The 17,697-nt window shown below is 37.2% G+C and overlaps 1 long non-coding RNA gene across 1 annotated transcript; it reads right to left on the bottom strand.

Moving 5' to 3' along the window:
• Positions 1 to 7,208: 7,208 nt before the first annotated feature.
• Positions 7,209 to 16,584, bottom strand: LOC149918124 (uncharacterized). Its single transcript, XR_016466398.1, has 3 exons — positions 16,560 to 16,584; positions 11,880 to 11,994; positions 7,209 to 7,934 (listed from the first exon to the last, which is right to left on the bottom strand). It is a non-coding gene; the product is annotated as an uncharacterized LOC149918124 (long non-coding RNA).
• Positions 16,585 to 17,697: the final 1,113 nt, after the last annotated feature.

Consider the following 17,697-nt stretch of genomic DNA (forward strand, 5'->3'; position numbering starts at 1 on the left):
GTCCTGCTTCCAGCAGGTGGAGGAAAGGGACAATTGCATTTATTGGACTGTGTGGATTTGATGGTCTGACACATCAGAACCATAGAGGCTCCAGTGGGCAACTGGTGCACAATGTACTCTAATGCTATCAAAGGGGCAAAACACAGAGTGACAGAAGGATCCCAAGAGTTAACTGTATGAGCCTAATCAGAAATGAGCCTAATCAGAAATGAGAGGCAAAAGCACACCATTGTGACTGGTTCAGAGTCTTTGTGTATCCTTGGTACAAATTGTCACAGGAAAGGGTACCTCCAGGGCCCAAAAGTGTTCATACAGCTGCCTTGGAGATGGAGGACATTAAGCATCTGCCTGTGCTGATAAGCTTGGTTAGGAAATTATGTGTCATTTACTGCTTCCATGATGTGACAGCAAAATTAGTAGCTTGAGATGCCCCAGTCCTGCTGCAGATATTCTTTTTCATTTTGAGCAAGGTGTCTCATTCCGGGCAAGTCTAAACACAGGTACTTATATATCCTCGCTGGGTATTCCATGTATTTATTAAACTGAAAGCCATTCTTGGTTTGTAAGTATTCATAGGTCTGGTTGCCAATCCTTCCACTAACTTTATAAAAGCACAGATTTTCTTAAAATATCAGCCAGGCTATGAAAGAAACAGACTCCTTCACTGCCAGTGGTAGGGTTTGGGCCATGCAGATGGAGGTAGAGTTGCTTATTCCAGAGTGAAGACAGAGGTGCAGTTTCCAGTGTTTGAGAGAAGACCAAGAGCTCCAGAGGCACCTTCTTATACTACTAATTTAAGACTGCCAAACAGCTGGGTTTACTGAGCAAATTCTCTTTTTCAGCTCAGAAACATAGCTTGGGCAGCTGTTGAATCATTTATACATTTGTTAGGATTTCAAACTGTTTGGTTTCTGTAGCAGGTCAGATGCTTTGCTCACGCTGTTCTATGAGTGGGTTGTACACAGCCTGGTGGTAACCACAAGACTGCATGAACCCTCATAGTCAGCCTGACACTTTCATAGAGCATCATATTTATTATGCTTGTGTGACAAAGTCACTTCATGCTTGCACAGTAAGGCTGACACTTCTGGGGGTTGGCTAGTGGACCTACTGCCCATGTGCTGCCCAGTCATGGGGAGCACGCACATTTAAGGCTCTGTAAGTCAGATTTACTGTGAATATGCAGAGCAATGAAATGTTGCATGTGCAGCAGGGAGTGTTGCTTCCTGAAGTGTGGGGTGGAGTGCACATACGCTGCACAGATTTCCCAAGCTGAAATATAGGAACTCTCTACTGGCCAAGTTGCTTAAGTTTTGAGGAGAAGCAATATTTCAAGATGCATTTAGTGTGAGGGCCAGGAAGAATCTTCTGTTTGGCACAGTGACTCTGTGCACATTGCAAGATGCCTCATACACAGAGAAAAGGATGCTTTACTCCTTGCTTGCGCTGCTGGGTTCCACTATGAGGCAGACAGCTCTAGGTGATGCAGAGATCATGTTGCTCATTGCATTTCACATCTGAATGGGAACATACGAGCTTACAACAACAAAGATGCCTTATAAAGATAGTATTAACATAAATAAAGATTACAAATCATTCAGATGCTATACTGAGTGAGCACCATATAAATAATTTTTATTCCAACAGCAACAGGCCCTGAATCCCTGAGAACACCTTTATGCTAATTCTCAGTCACTTGTTAAGATAGGGCATTTGGTTACCATTATAGACAAAGACTCAAACACTGTTTCCAAACCTCCCTCAACTTTAGACAAAAAGAGAACCTGATCTGAGCCACCTCAGGGTACTGGTTTTGCAAAAATAAAATTAATGGAGTTTTTAAAAACACAAATCATCCCAATTTGCTGTCACTTTCAGTTTCAATGTAATTCATTATTTTTATTTTATTCCTTTTGTCACTACATACAAAAAATGTGATCAGACGAGAGGGTAGGTTGATTTTTTGAGGTTGAGCTGAGGTCAGTGAAAAATTGATAGCAACTTTTGAGATGAAAAAAAATCATCAAAGCTAAAGGAAGTTTCTCAAAGTGGGATTTAATAGCAGCTATCATATTGCCTTGAATGGCTTGACCATTTCTTGTGCAGCTGTTTTATTTTAAAAGATTTCACCCACATTCCACATGTATCGGCCTATACGCTGACCTAAGTACACACATCCAAGTACTTTGGTCACTCATGATAACTATAAACCCTTCAGTGAACTACCAAAAAGGTAGTTCAAATGGAAATGGTGAAATTCAATATAGCATTTAACTAAGTCACTGTCTAAGGTTAAACCCAAGGAACAAACAGTAACACGGGAGGGAAAGGCAAATGTATTAATTAGTATGTAGACACCAGATACAAGTTACTTTCTTGAAAGCTGTCAAATTACCACAGTGGCATTTCAAGGTGAGTGAAGAAAACATGTCTATTCAAATACATAATTCCTATTTAATTCATTTTTGTATGTGTGTATGCATGTGTAAAAAAGCTTAAATACAGATTCAGAGTTGAAAAACTGCAAGGCAAGAGGGTAATTTTACCTGCTAGTCCAATTGTCTTTCTGTATATTTAAGCAAGGGTAGAGTGAAGTTCTCAGAAGATCTTGAGAGTGTCAAACACTCAAGCCCCATTAACTCTCAGAAAAAGGGGAACTTCAGAGTCTTACTATGGTGTGAAGAGTAGATTGCTGAGCGACAAGTCATAGTACATCAAACAGATGGACAGACAGATAGATACTTGGAAGGCTATTTTTTTTCCAGAGCTTTCCAGCTTCTTGCACAGAAAAGTGAATTGCTGACAGGAGGTGGAAAATCTGTGGAACAGCTGATCAATCTTACAGCTTTCCAAGGAAGCGAGTAGTACAAACTTTTACTTTCAAAATTGTCAGAAACAACATGAAATTTCATTATAATCACTCTAAATATGAGATACCATTAATTGCTAGTGTTTGCAACCATGGAAACACTGAATAATTAAGTTTGTAGAGACTTTTGGAGGTCTCTAACCCAACCTCTGTCTCAAAGCAGGATAAGCTATGGAGTCAGACAAGGCTGCTCAGGGCTTTGTCTAGCTGAGTCATTAAAATCCCCGAGAACAAAGATTGCACAGTTTCTTTGCCCACCATGCCCCAGAGCTGAATTGTCCTGACATTAATTATGCCTTTTCCCTCCCCTGTTTTGTAAAATCATGTTTCAGTTTAAGACCATCTTGCTCTCTTGCTGTGACTGCAGTGGTACAGGCTGGGAGTAGCCTGATTGACCTTCAAAAGAGAAGACTTTGTCAGGATCCTAGCAGCAGTCCATCAGTACCTAAGTGGAGGATGCTCACCTTTAGTAAACAAGATATTCATCCTCTCTTCATAGGTCTTGTGTCCCTCCATATTCTTGTTGGCCTTACAATGGACTCACTCTATTTAACTAGCTGTGTTCTGAACCAGTTCACTGCTTTCTTCCATTCATTTCTGACTAAAGTAGCTTTATGAGGTATCTTGAGCATATTGATTGGGCTCATCTAATGAGAGGCATTTCTTCCTTCCTGCACTGTCTCATACTTCTGATGGTTTTCCATAGATATATTCTCCAAACTAAGAAGTCATCTAGGACAACCTACATCAAAATTGATATATTTGGCCCTATTAAAAGAAACAATTACTGGAAGTGGTGATCTCTTATCTATTCACACCATGTTTTTGTTCACTTGCTAAAGAAAGTGTGGTTAATGATACTGGGGAAAAAAAATGAGCTTAACTATGTATAATTTGAGTTTACTGAACTTGTTCTTTCACTGGAGATATTTCGAAAAGGCTCAGAAGAAAAGCTCATAATTGATTAAATAATAAACTGATTTTCTGTGAACCACTGAATTCTTTTTAATATATGGAAATGTATATTGAATATAAATTTTCAGTGTAAAGTTCTGAATCTGTGGAAACTGCATTCAGAACAATCATCCAAATTATAACTTAGCACCTAGGGTTTGTTTCAGTTTTCCTTCTGAATTCTTAACAACTCAGTAAATGCACTAACATTAGAAAACCTTAGGTAGTAAAGCCAACAATGCTTTGTCTTGGTGTAAAATCCTGACCCCCTCAGTGGTTTTTGGTTTCTATAACATTAAGTATCAAAATTAACAGATAATTCATTATTTTAAAATTACCTTGCTGTACACCAGTTCTCTTTCTCAGATTTTATTACTGTCTACAAAGTGATTATTACAATTCAAAATGCTCTTAAATTAATATGTATAAATACAGGGCAGATCAAATTTTTCACTAAAACTCTGGCTAATACAAACTGAGATTCAAATGCACAAGAAGTGCAGAATAATTGAATGGCTGAGACCTTATGAAATAAAGATATTTTCTTTGAAATCTGTTTTTTGAAATAGCAAAACATAAGAGATGGTTCACATAAGTTTATAGGCCTCCTTTCCAATTAGTGACAGTCACTAGTAATGTCCTTTAAGTTATTTCAGCTATTCTCTGGGGCTTTATGAAGTTTTAAAAATAGAATCTTGTGGTTGTTCACAACTGAACAGCAAGCTGAATGTGTGATAGTTATCTGTGTTACAAAAGATAAAAACTGCAGAGTTATTGGAGTACATTTATCTAAACAGCCTAGGAAAGATGACACAGATTTAAAGGTACAGCCAAGATCAAAGAATGCAATAAATGGTACAGGAAACAACAATGTAAAAAGGAAAATCTCTGTGAAGTAAAAACTCATTTGTTAATATGAAGGTTGATATTAGAGTGGGAAGAGACGTTGTTTGTAATAAGACTTTTATATATATATATTTTTTTTTCCGTAAAGGATGTTCTAAATTAAACTTGTATTTGTATTTGTAGAGTAGGATTCTGCTTGTTCAAAACAAAAGCATACCCCATCTACTCAATTTCTTAGTAGCGAACTGTGAATTTGCTCCAAGAGCAATGGATACCCTAATGACTTGCATCAAGCAACTTGAATGGGGCCTCTGTAAATTCAGAGCCGTTTCCCCTTTGCTTTGCTAAAAGCTAGGGAGCTGCCCTGTGTTTTCACTGCTGTGGCTGCTGGTTCCTTGTAAGGGGAGCATACAAATGAGAGTGAAGGCAATCTGAAAGTTCGGTAGTGCCAGAATAACCAGCATTTTTGGCTGCAGAAACAGCATCAAGGGAGGAAGAAAAGACATTCAGAACGGCATACTACAGGATTAGTCTGTTTCTGGGGAAGATGACAATCTCTTTGAGAGAGAGATGAACACTGTTTAGATAGTTGAGAGGAAATATTTCTTTCAAAATACTTTAACATCTTAGAAACTATGCTGTCTTTTTCAGGTGGCCTGGTGAAAAAGCCTTCCCTCCTTCAGGTTTTAGAAATATGATGCAGTTACATCTACCTTGATTTCCAATTTTTGCCACATGTATATAGAGTATTCCAGGTACATAGTGAGAACTAAGTACATAGGGACATGTGCACATACCTATGTTTACCTCTCTATTCATCTAGCTATGAACACAAAAGTTCTCCCCTTCGCCTACTGTACACCTAGTGATGAAGATCTAATGCCAGCATACCAAGAACTAGAAACATTTGTTATTTTCTTTTCCTCAGCTTTAATCACTGCCTTATTTACCTTCGTTTCTTGTAGATTCTGTTGAGGTCCTTAATGTCCTCGAAAGAACCTCTTCTTGGTCTAATCTTGATCTTTAATCTTAACACAGGGCCATCTGTTACCACTTTTGTGTCTTTTGTTATACTGTCACTTAGGCTTGTATCAGTTTCTGTTCCTCTTCCCCCTTAAAAGGCGTTTTCCCACTTTTCTATAAGCTTTGCTTCAGGTCCAGTTGTGCTGAAACACATTTGAGACATAAACTAAAGGAAAAATAGAATTTCAAGTTAAATTTGGACATAAGATATAGTTCTGTGTCTAAACCGAGATACTGAAGTTTCCAGCTGTTTGTCAAAGGTGGAAGTGAACTTACATAATGGAACAACAATCTTCTAGTTCTTATCATATCACACTGAAATTCCACCTCCTTAAATTTTAACAGTATGGAACTGCTATTGCTATGACTTTCTGCTCTTTAGTCAATTACATTTGCCATTTCATTTCAGTATTTATCTAAATATTGCTGAACTTTGTTTTTTGAAGTGATATATATATATATACACACACACACACCTGGCTTTATATGTGTATATCTGTGTATATATATGTATATATTCCTGGCTTTATACAATCTAAAGTAGTACATACTATATAAGTAGGGCTTTGATTGTACCTGGCTTTATATATATTATTTGAAGATCATTTCTCTCAAAATGTTAACTTATAACCTGAATTTTTATTAGCAGTAAAGAAAAATATTTTTAAATACATATATACAATGCCCTGTCCCAAAAATACTTACCTTCCTTTGACTTACAAAGACTGTTTCATCTTTTTTTCTTCAAACTTATTTAGCTTCACACATTCTGTAGATAAGTTTTAATTTACAATATTTAAAAGCTGTTTGTAATAGCTCGACTTGCGTAAGCACATAGGTATATTATATCACGTCAAGAAGAAAATGTTTTTCTCTCCCCTCAGACTGCAGAAGTTAATAATGCATCTGCATTCTCTCTTTCAAAATAATGGCTTAAAAAGGGTTTGATAAAATGCCTGATAAAACAGATGGTCTTGGATGAGGCCCTAAGTTTTTCAAATCTGAGCTCTGTTTGACTATAGGGAGTACAATGTACAGTCATGAGGAATCCACTGAGAGGGCTTAGTGGGAGTACTTGTGTATGGCAGGTTTTTTTTAACTAGAGTCATTTTATACACAATTACAAAAGAGCAAAGTTCTTATGGAAGGGTCGATGGTAGTTGGTAAAGGCTACAAGGGGAATTGGGAATGTACTTGTGAGCATAATTTTAAAAAGTGCACACAGATGATTTTCTTAATGATGAAACTTCATATATATAAACTAGGATGACTGATGAATGCAGAGGAACACAGCTACACAGCTACCAAAACAAGAGTGAGTGCATATCAAGACAAAAGCACTATGAGCACAATATGGAAGAGAGTGGTCTAGTAGAAGAAAAGGGGCAGATCTATTAAGTATTTGACTCCCATTTATCTAGGGCAATGAAATTGTGAGCAATACAAAAGATTTTCAAAGAAATGCTTTAAATCTGTCACTACAAAATACACACATTGTCTTTTGCCTGATGTTTAATTTGAGAAATTCAAGATACAAGTTTACAGTTTCATTCACAAAATGTACCAACATGCAAGTAGCAATGTGTGGAATTGTCATTCAGTTATTGCTATTGAAATTTGAAATATAGTACACAAAAACTAATTTATAGTGTTTATACAGTTAATTTCATTGAATATGAGATACCAGATTTATCTGTTTGCTCTATACTGAACATGACAGAAAAATGAAATGGAAACAGAATTTGTTGAAAAAATGTTTTGTGAGCAAAACAAAATATTTTCATTGTACATACTATTGCTGAGCTAAACCAAATGCAAGTACTGGGAAGAAAGTCAGCGGGGTGTTCCAGAAGAAAGGCAATAGCTACAGCCCACTTTTTTTTTTTTTGTGCATGTGCACTCTGGAACCATCAAAGGAAAATTATAAATGCCCTCCACACCCATCACATCCATTATCTGGGAGTCAGGCTGCATAGGAGCCCAAATTTCCTAAACACTTTTGGGCCAACTTGACTTTAAAACATCTGATTTACATCTCTTACATAAGAAGGAAAGAGCTGATATGAACTACTTCTAAGCAATGAAATAAACTGAGCACCATCCACTACGTTTGCAACTAAGGAAGTTTTGCTATATTAAGTGACTGCTCTGATAATAAAGAAATTTGTCTCTTCCTTTCAAAACCTGCTGTCTTTTCCCCCTTGAACAACAAATCTTGAAGATGTAGTTAAAGCTTCAACACCTATTAGAGAAAATGGAAAGAATACATCACTGGAAATCTTGGAAACTTTTCAGCAGCGTATTTGCTTCAGAACAAATGAAGGCCTCTGAACTAGTCCTCAGATGAAAAGAGGTTCATATACGTCTTTAATTAGATCATGTTATTGGAACACAATATTGTGATAAAGAAGATTTAATAAAGCATTTTGTCCTTTTATTACTTTCATTTCATGCAACATATCTCCTTATCCAAGCAAGATGTTTGACTTCAAAGGAAGTACTATCCACCCTCCCTTTGCTCAATAAATAACTCCCAGAGGAGTAAAAACAATATATGTTTGTAGCTTTGCCGACGCTGCTGAGTGGTGAAAAGATCAATCATTGTCATTCTTTTCTGTAGCCATGGGCCTAAGATGAATCTTTTCCTTAAAGAAATTTCTGTATAATTTGGTGCGTGTCATTAACCCTTCACCTTTGGGAGTGAGCACCTTAATAATAAAATGAAATCAAGTGACTTCCTTTGTTGGAGAACATACATCTGAGCAGGGGCTGACCCTGTGCAGAGTGCCCAGTAAAAATTCATCCTGATAATGAAAGTAAAAAGAAGCTAAAGACGTGTGTTAGATGCATGGTGCCATATTCAGAAAATGACCATGAATTTATTTTTCTTCAGCATTGATATTCTTGCCAGGTTCTGAAAGTGCAAAAGAGCTCCTCTATTTTTCAAGTAAACAGAACCAAAATGTGTGGCTTTTTTTTTTTTTCCAGAAAGAAACACTTGGCTACAAGGCTATCAGCGTTAACATGTAAGGAAATCTCAGCTTTCCCTGTAAAGACTAAAAGAAGTCAGACAAAACAAAAGATAGGATGGCATATAAGGAGGTATATATTTCACTGTTGCTGCACAGTGTGACTGTCTGTCAAGAACAGCATACATGGCAGAGGATAGTGTTCTCCAAGATGTCTGGAAGAGATTCCTTTTGTCTCCAAGGTGATTTATTTAAATATACTTGTCTTTCTGACAAAAGTTGTTTCTGAATCTTAGCTGAATGCTATTATGCAGCTAGTGGAGATCATTGCATCTCCTAGCTGCTGTCAGTGCAGGTAGAAGCTTCTTCTTTATAACGATCACCGTATTTCCCTTTAGCACTTTTTTCTCCATGTAGCATTTATCTTAAACTATTCTTCTTAGTATTACAATTCTTAAATGCATTTTGCTGGCTCTTTAAATAGGCTGTACTATTCCTGAAGTTGTGTGACAGAGATTGAATGCAGTAGGCCATGTAGACCTCCTCCATATTGAGCAGAACCTGTACATCTGTTAACATCACCTATGGTCTGCTTGCTTTTTTTCCCCTTAATTTTATTTCTACATGATAACTTGATGCTGATGCTTAATGTTCAGTACATATTTAATGGTTATTAGCCATTAATTTTTTCTAAATAAATTATGAGCTGCCTGTTCACCATATTATTGTGCAGTTGATTACCTCAGAAATAGAGTAACTTCCTGTTTGTTCTCCAATCACTGTTCAAATTTAACAAGATGATTTGGAATTCCAGTCTGGATCTTCCACATACTCACAGTTCTTTTTAGCTTCAAATTGGTTTTTTTTGTACAAAGTTTACCTGCATTCCATACTTTATGATTTGGACCATTCATGCAGACACTGACAAGAGTTTAGATCCTGGACAGATCTCTTCAGAACCCTAATTGATCCATCTTACGCTCTCACTGATTACTATTCTGTTGATGCCATTACCTAAACCCTGGAAATCCAAAAATCTGGGATGTACAGAAATGAACACCTAATTTACTACCATGTAATTCACAAAGCTTCAAGGTTTGATAATGTACATCCTTAAAGGTCAGTTTGAAGATTTTTTTTGTATGCTCAGATTTTGTTCCTCAACACCTTACAGTTCTGTGGTGGTGTGGAATGTGGAAGTGCCCAACATTAAATAGCATATTATTTATACATCACCTCATCTGTGAGATGGAAAACACTTAGTGAAGGAATAAAACTATGGTTTCCACTCAGGATTTTTCAGTCTAAATTAGGTGCAGCATTGCATCCGAGTGAGAAGCATGATGTCAGACAAACAAGAGTGAAGCAAGCTTATAAACTAGTTGTTTTGAGATTATGCTTTTCCATTCTTTCTTCTAAGGTTTACTTTTAAATCATGTAGAATTTGGCAGGCTTCTGAGGGAGTGTGTACTTTGGCAGTGGATTTCAAGGAGGAAACAGGATGGAAGAATGAAATTACCATTTATAATTCAACTAGCGTTATAAGGAGGAGTAAATTCTGCTTTCAGTTGCACTGCAGAAACTTCAGACCTTGTATATGTATGCAACGAGCTTTTGTTTTAAATAACTATGTCGCTTCTTGCTACTTGGATTAAAGCTCTCATTGAATTTAAGTTTACCTGTAATCCTCATAACCTGTTGCAGTAAGATAAACCTTTTTAAAGGCATACTTGTCTATTATTTTCCCTCATTTTTTCAGCTTGCTTTAATATTGTTTGCTTTCCACTCTGAATTTTAACAAGTTTGCTCTTCACTTTTAGAGTAATTTGTGATCACCACAAATGGAAGTTTATTTTATTTTAGCATTTCTTCCACAGCTAATTTGAACTTACATCTGGTTTTAAAGAAATATTTACATAGAAATAATACAAAATTGAATGGTGCAAATGTAGTGCCATCCAGCTATGTAAATAGCAGCAAAGATGTTTAATTTGATATAAATCACTGGTAAAAGCTAAACATTGCTTACTTTTATTAGATTGCATTGTGCTTGAGCTTTGATTATATAAATGAACTGATAGTGAAAGTTGTAGTTTGAAGTGTGATCGCACAACTTTCTTTACACATAGAAATCTCTTCTGCAAATGCCTGTTTCTCTGATGTCACTCAGCCTGCCTCCAAAACATTTCCACTGTCTTCAAACTATTCAGTCCTAGATTTATAAGTAGAGTTACTACAGCCCTTGGGGCAAAGCAGAGTGCTACTGTACATAAAGGCAAACAGATAGGTTCCCCTCCGTGCCTTTTAAGGATGTGTGCTGCAGTAACAGAAGCTTCAAGATGGAGATGGATTTGGGATCACTTTTAAGAATTACCTCCCACTCACATCCATCAGATTTAAGGAAGGATGAAAACTCAGAATTATGACTGAATAGAAAGTAGGTTGAACAAAAGCAATAACATCTGGGCTTCTAACAAGGAGTGAAGAGCTCATCACCTTCTGCTGGAGTCACTCACTGCTGATATGCAAAGTGCACTAAAGACTAAAGTCTTTAAGGCAGTGGTGCCAGCACTGGCAGAGATGATTACTGCTCTAGGCACAATCATCTAGGGGTTACCCCTGCTTTTATTTTTTGAAGGTTTTCTTCATTAGTTTTACTTCACTGAAAAGTGTTCTTGCCTCTCTGACCCTGGTGAGCCTGTTGCCACATGGCACTGACAACCTGTCTTCTGTCTGTCTGCCCCCATGTCTCACCAGCACTGTGATTCACAGCATGATTTTGACAGCTTCAAAGGAAAGTTCAGAGATATCTGAAGGCAATGATATAAGGAGCTGTCAGGTCAGGCATCTTCATCATGAGAAAGTAAAAAAAAAAAAAAAGGGGGGAAGAAGGGGAAAAGGGGCAAGGTGGATGACTCCATTCCCATTCTCTAACCCCTCCTGTTCTCAGGACAGTGCTGCCATCACTGTTACCAGCCAGCTCAGCCAAAACCCTGCCAGGCATATCAGAGCAGTACTTCTTCAGATAGGAATGAAACATAGGAAGGATCAGAGTACAGAACTCAGTTGCAAAAGGAAAGTTCATGGGAGAGGACAGGACACCCATCATCACCAGGGCTCCAGCCAGCTCCCGTGGGGCTGATATTCCCACAGGCAGGACCTGGACCAACTTTTGGAGATGTCTTATTTTGGTAATAAACAGTACTTTCTGATTTTACCTTTGGTTTCTTTTTTTCCTTGAATTCACAGCATTATCTTGATCACTGCTCTGTCACCTCTGTACTGTCATCTTCAGTAGTCTTTGATATCTCTTCAGTTGGCTTTCAGCTATCCCTATTCATGGGGAAATGATACAACTTAGCAGGTTAGGTATGGAATAACAGTAGAAAAGAAGATACCACAATGTGTACTACATAGTAACAACTCATATAAGAAGTCTTCATTGTAGTATAAAATATGGAATACTGATGTCTGGGCACCAGAAGTTTTGTTTAAGGTTACAGGAGAGCTGGTTAATAATTAGATGCAGAAAAGACAAATAGAGGTCTTTAGCAAATGGAATCAGTTCAGAAACACAAATAAAGTTATTCTTACCAAATGATATAGGCACCAATTCATGGTAAGCTAAGCACAGTTAACTTCCAATTGTATTTTTTTTTTTTTAAATGCACTGTGCTGGAAACCTGCCTGGAAATGGGTAAAACAAATGAATTATGAATTATAAGAAAACATTAATCAAGTCATTTTGAACAATGTTTAAATAAATCTCATCTTGTGGATGAATTATAAGGAAAAAAAGAGTTTGAGTTGTGTCAAACTCTGTAATGGATTACTTATTGCAACCTAGTTACATGTACTAGCTATTATATTCTTTAAAAGTAGAAGTTAAATAAACACTTAAAGCTAAAGTTCTAAAAACACTTGCAGATGCTTTGGTTCAGAACCACTATATTCAGCCATTTCTACTTTTACACAAGACATATTTTTCCCTTTTGAACATTTTATACATCTCAATGCTCAGAAATAAATGTTTGGAGAACAGAAAACGTACATATCCTTAAAGTGATTGTCTCAGCCTATAGAAGTAGGCTCACTCACAAAGTAAGACTGTGACTTGCTTTTTAATCAATGTAATTATGCCTTAGTACAACAGGAACTGTAAGCAATAGTAATTTCACAAGCTGCAATAGACTTTCGGGGCTTATAATTCAAACAGGGTGAATTAAGGCAAAGCATATTTCTCTTCATTTCTCTTGGTTTTTATAGTATTTGTCAACTTCTATATTATTTAAGTAGTAATTGAATTTACAAATATTTGAAATCATGCATTTAAAAACAGTGTGTCTGGGGTGATGTTATTAACTTGGGTAAACGCAGATAATTCTGTATGTCAAAGACAATTAACGCATATCCTGTGGTCTTGATTACCAGGTTCAAGGAAATTATGCCGAGAAGAAATACTTGGTAAAGCCTCATAGAAAGTTAAAGGCCCCTGCCCTACAATTAAAAGGGGAAGGTAATGGACCCCCCACTTTTCTTTAGTGACTATTGACTATAAACCTTTGCTCAAGGGGCTGTTCTAAGAGGAGAGGGTTAAAACAGTCAATAATAAAAAGAGGTTGCTTTAATTGCGATTGTGTCCACATTCCTCAATTGTTTTTCTGAATAATAATAACAAACCCTTAGAAATGAAGTAGGTAATGTCACACTAACATTTCATACAGGAATAACAAGCAAGAGAGGAACCAAGTGCAGGTCAGGCATGTTTATATGCCAGCTATGTAACGTGTCTTTTCTGTCCATGTGTTTAACAGATAGACAAGTCACTTTACATACCCATTCCAGAGCAAGCAGTGTGTTTCTCATAGGCCCTTGAAAGAATTAAATCATTAACTGAAGAAGAAAACAATTTAGAGTATACCTCTTCTGTGGCTTTTTTTTTTTTTAAACCCATTGGCAATAATTAGTCCTTCAGTATAAAGAGAAATAGTCTTCACAACTGAACCTTAAACTTCGAGTCAAGAGCTGCACTGGGCTGTCAGCAGGCTCTCTTTTTTGCCTTTTTTTTTTTTTTTCCCTTTCCTGTTGACAAGAAATTGTGTTGCAAGTCTCGGCAGGGTGCTGTCAGGTACAGGAGTTCAGATACACTCCAGTGTAGTGGTGTGCTCTGCATATTGTGTCTGATGCTGAAAACCTAATCTAGAAAATACTATGCACGTGACCCTGGCCTGAGAACTTGGAAGAGCTTGTTACAGCACAACCTGGATCTTTTTCCTGAGTGAGGTACAGAGCATAGCATGTATAAGTGAGAGGGGATGAAGTCAGAAGATTTGGAGAAAACTTTAGAGAGTCACAATTAAAAATGGAGAAACTGGATCTGAGCTTTGGGTTTGGATTTGTTTGAGAAAGACACATAGGACAAAGAAAAACAGGGACAGTAAATAACTAGGAAAGAAATAGAATAATATAGAAAAATAACAAAGGAGGGGGGATAAAGAAGAAATTAAATGTGTCTATTTGTGTGCACATTTAATTTCCTTCTGGAGCAAGAAGTGAAGATGAATGTGCCTGAATGTTTTTAAAAACTGTTTGGATGTGGTGCTCAGGGACATGATTTAGCTGTGGGTTGTTAGAGTTAAGGAAGTATGATTAGGTCGCGGTTGAACTTGATCTTGAAGGTCTTTTCCAGCCTAAGCAATTCTATGATTCTCTGATTTATATAATGAACTACAGTAACAGTGAGGTGGACAGCTAGATGTTTGGCTACATGGATGCAGGCCTGAGGTTCCCCATCAAGGCAGCATAAAGCCTCTTAAGTAAAGCCATCCTGTAAGAGATGCTCATGAGCAGCCTTCCCACGGGAAGTCAATCACTGCCACCGGAGTTTTTAAGGATGCTGTAACCAGGCTGGGGGTTTCAGCTCTGAGCTGAACCTCTTCTGAGGCACAGTGGGGCCACTCCATCACAAAGGAGATAAGTGTTGTCTGAATGTCAACCAGCTCTCTTGATCCCCCTTACCTCCAGTGCTCTTTCACCTTGAAGAGGTGAAAGTCAGTTCTCCTGAAATCCAGGATTGTAATCCTACTTTCTACATTTTCACTTCCATGTAAGAGCCTGAAGTCCATTATCTCATAGACGCTGCATCCAAGGCCACCTCTAGCCTTCACATTCCCAACCTGAACAAGGTTCAGCAGGACTCTGAATGACATGAATTTGTTTTTGCAGCAATAAAGAGAAGAAGGGGAATCAAGGAGAAGAGTTACTTGGCTAAGAGTGAGAAACGCGAAGGAAAGAACATTTAAAGTTCTAAGAAGCATTTGGAACTTACGTTGTAGGTAATGGGAATTTCAGCACAAAATAATAGCTAAAACGCCACTGGATCTGATGAAAGATTGTTAGTCACTTTAAGAAGGGCCAAAGAGAGGACAGAATCTAGAATATACTATCATACTATAGTTAATATGCTCCTAGTGCAAGTTTAATAATGGCTCTCAAGGAATACATTTCTTCTCTGTAGATCTCTTCCTTGGACACAGCCCAAAGGTGAGCTCAACTCCTAATATCATAAAAGGATAAACCCTTCACTGGATGATTAGTTTTACAACCATTCCTTCCAAAATAAAAAAAAAATAAAGAATAAAATAGAACGAAGAGAAAGCCTGTGGCTTCTAGTGAATGAATTATATGCTTTAACATTACTGGAAGTAGAGCAGTAGCCTTTCCACTATACTTAATAAGAAAATTTTTAAAAAAAGAATTAACATTCACTAAGTAATAGGACAGGTTACAGGGTTTCTACTTCTAGTTCCTTTTTTCTTAGTTGCATCTCTTATGTTTGTGTACACAAATGGTATATTAGTGTGAATCTCCCCACTGAAATAATTCTAATTTGTATGAGTGCAGGTTTTGCATTTCACAGTTTGGCCCTATGTCACTTTGACAACATGGATTTCCCCAATGCTCACTTTACAAATCTAGCTTGCTAGCTGCCAGCCAGCTTCTGCAGTTCTCCTGCACTGTCAGTGGCACCTACTAGTATAAATTGTTTTTACAGGATAGAAAAAAATAGTCCTATCAGCTGTCTGCCTACAGAAAATCAGCAACTTCCCTGAGAGTAGAGGAGCAGGAATATACGTATAGTTTGTTTTGGATAGACCCACTTGTTCCTTCAAATAAGCACACATTCCTGTAAAAGCTCTGTGGAGAGGTGTTAGAAGGGTGAATGAAAGCACAGCAAATAGGAAATCTGCCGTACCATGGAGACTTCCTTTCATATACTCTTTTTAAGATTGCTGTGTGCACGTACTTCATCATCAGGATTTCTGCCGTGGATGTGTACTCTTTAAAGAGCAGTTACTCAGAAAAGCATAAAAACTCTTTTAGAATCTATTAGTTTTGTTTGCGGTGAAAATACGTAGTTGCATTCAGGTACAATGCTCCTTTTGTATAGCTTTCAGCAAATGTGCTGTCACATAGTTAGAGCAGCGATTAAGGGCACTTTGAGAAGATTACCACCTTTGCTTACAGAGAGACTTACCTTGACTTAGAAAAACCCAAGCGATACACTTAATAACTTCATCATTTTGCTGGATTTGTCTGTGGATGCTTTATTTACAATTCATTGATATTAGAACATTCTTACAGTGAATGCTGTAGCTCTCCCTCAGCTTTATGTTGATGTGGTGAAATAACACAGCACAGCTCGGTGAGCTGATCTGTTCCTAGGAGAGGGAAGTGCTTACATAGTACAATTTTGAAGAACCAAGATATGAACTTTGATGTAAATAGTGCAATACTACACATATAATCAATGAATATACAGATGTTATAATACAACCAGGAAAGTTAGGCTAAGTAAAATTATTACAACAGGATGATAATAAATGGAAAATGCTTACCAATGTTGTAGGCTCACAATAGTCCCCACAAAGAGTGAGCTCCAGGAAGAGACCCTTTCTCAGTGGCATTAAGCACTTAAATGGGTCTAGGAGAGGTGGAGCCAGGCTCCACCCCTTCCAGTAGCACAGGTGAATTACCTTCACCTGTGCTCCCATGGCTGACTCATTGCTTGCCTCAGGTGATCAATCAGAGGTTCAGGCCGTGATTCAGCAGTTCCCATACAATTACATTATCTCAAATATTTTTTACAGAGCACTTTCTTCCACCAGAAAAACTGAGTGAGAAATAAAGATCTTGCTCTGGTCCTTGCTGGATATCACAATTAGTTCCATTTTCAATATTTAAGGTGAATATTGGTGTACTTCTTTCCAAGTTACTATTCAGACCAGAACACATGAAGCAGTGATTTATGTTGTCACCTGTAGCTATAGAAAGGAATTAAACATACAATTAAAAGAAAACCTATTTCAAAAAGAATTGAAAGCTGTGATGCAACAAGAACTCATGAGCTTGAGTGGATTCACTTTTGGGAGTCAATGAGATTATCTCCTATCAATCAAATACTACTGAATTTGTATTGATCAGAAAGATCCCTGCCTTGAGTACCCAAAGTAGCTACAGAAGCTTCTGAGATTCAGGCATAGCAAAAATTTAAAGACAGATTTTCCTCAATTTTTTTATTAAGTGTCATGCTTTCAAATAGAAGGCAAAATGCTACACATGTGATGACAACCAAACAACGCATTTTTTCACAGAAGTAGATGGTTGGTAGACTCCATGTGTCTAAATATCAGTCAGAGCAGAGGCAGGTTAAATAATGGTTGCACTGGCAACCACTATGGGTGTCTTGTGCATATCTCAAATCAACAATGACAGAGGCAGTATAAAAACAATTTATGAACCACAGTCCTCATGGGAACTACTTTTCAAACCATAATTTCATCTAAACTCTTTATCGGCTGCTTTTATTTAATGTATGAAGTGTCAAAAATTTTCTTTGACATTAGGCTTGTTATTATCTTTTGATTTATGTATTAAAGCAAAGCATAGTAAATACAAAGATTGCTTAGTGGTTTTGTGTTTAAAAATATTGGAAACATTTGCTATAGCGGTAAAAATCATTCACATAATAGTTAA

This window comes from Phasianus colchicus, chromosome 4, assembly GCF_987193195.1.
Source record: "Phasianus colchicus chromosome 4, bPhaCol1.hap1.1, whole genome shotgun sequence".
NCBI classification, from domain to species: Eukaryota; Metazoa; Chordata; class Aves; order Galliformes; family Phasianidae; genus Phasianus; species Phasianus colchicus.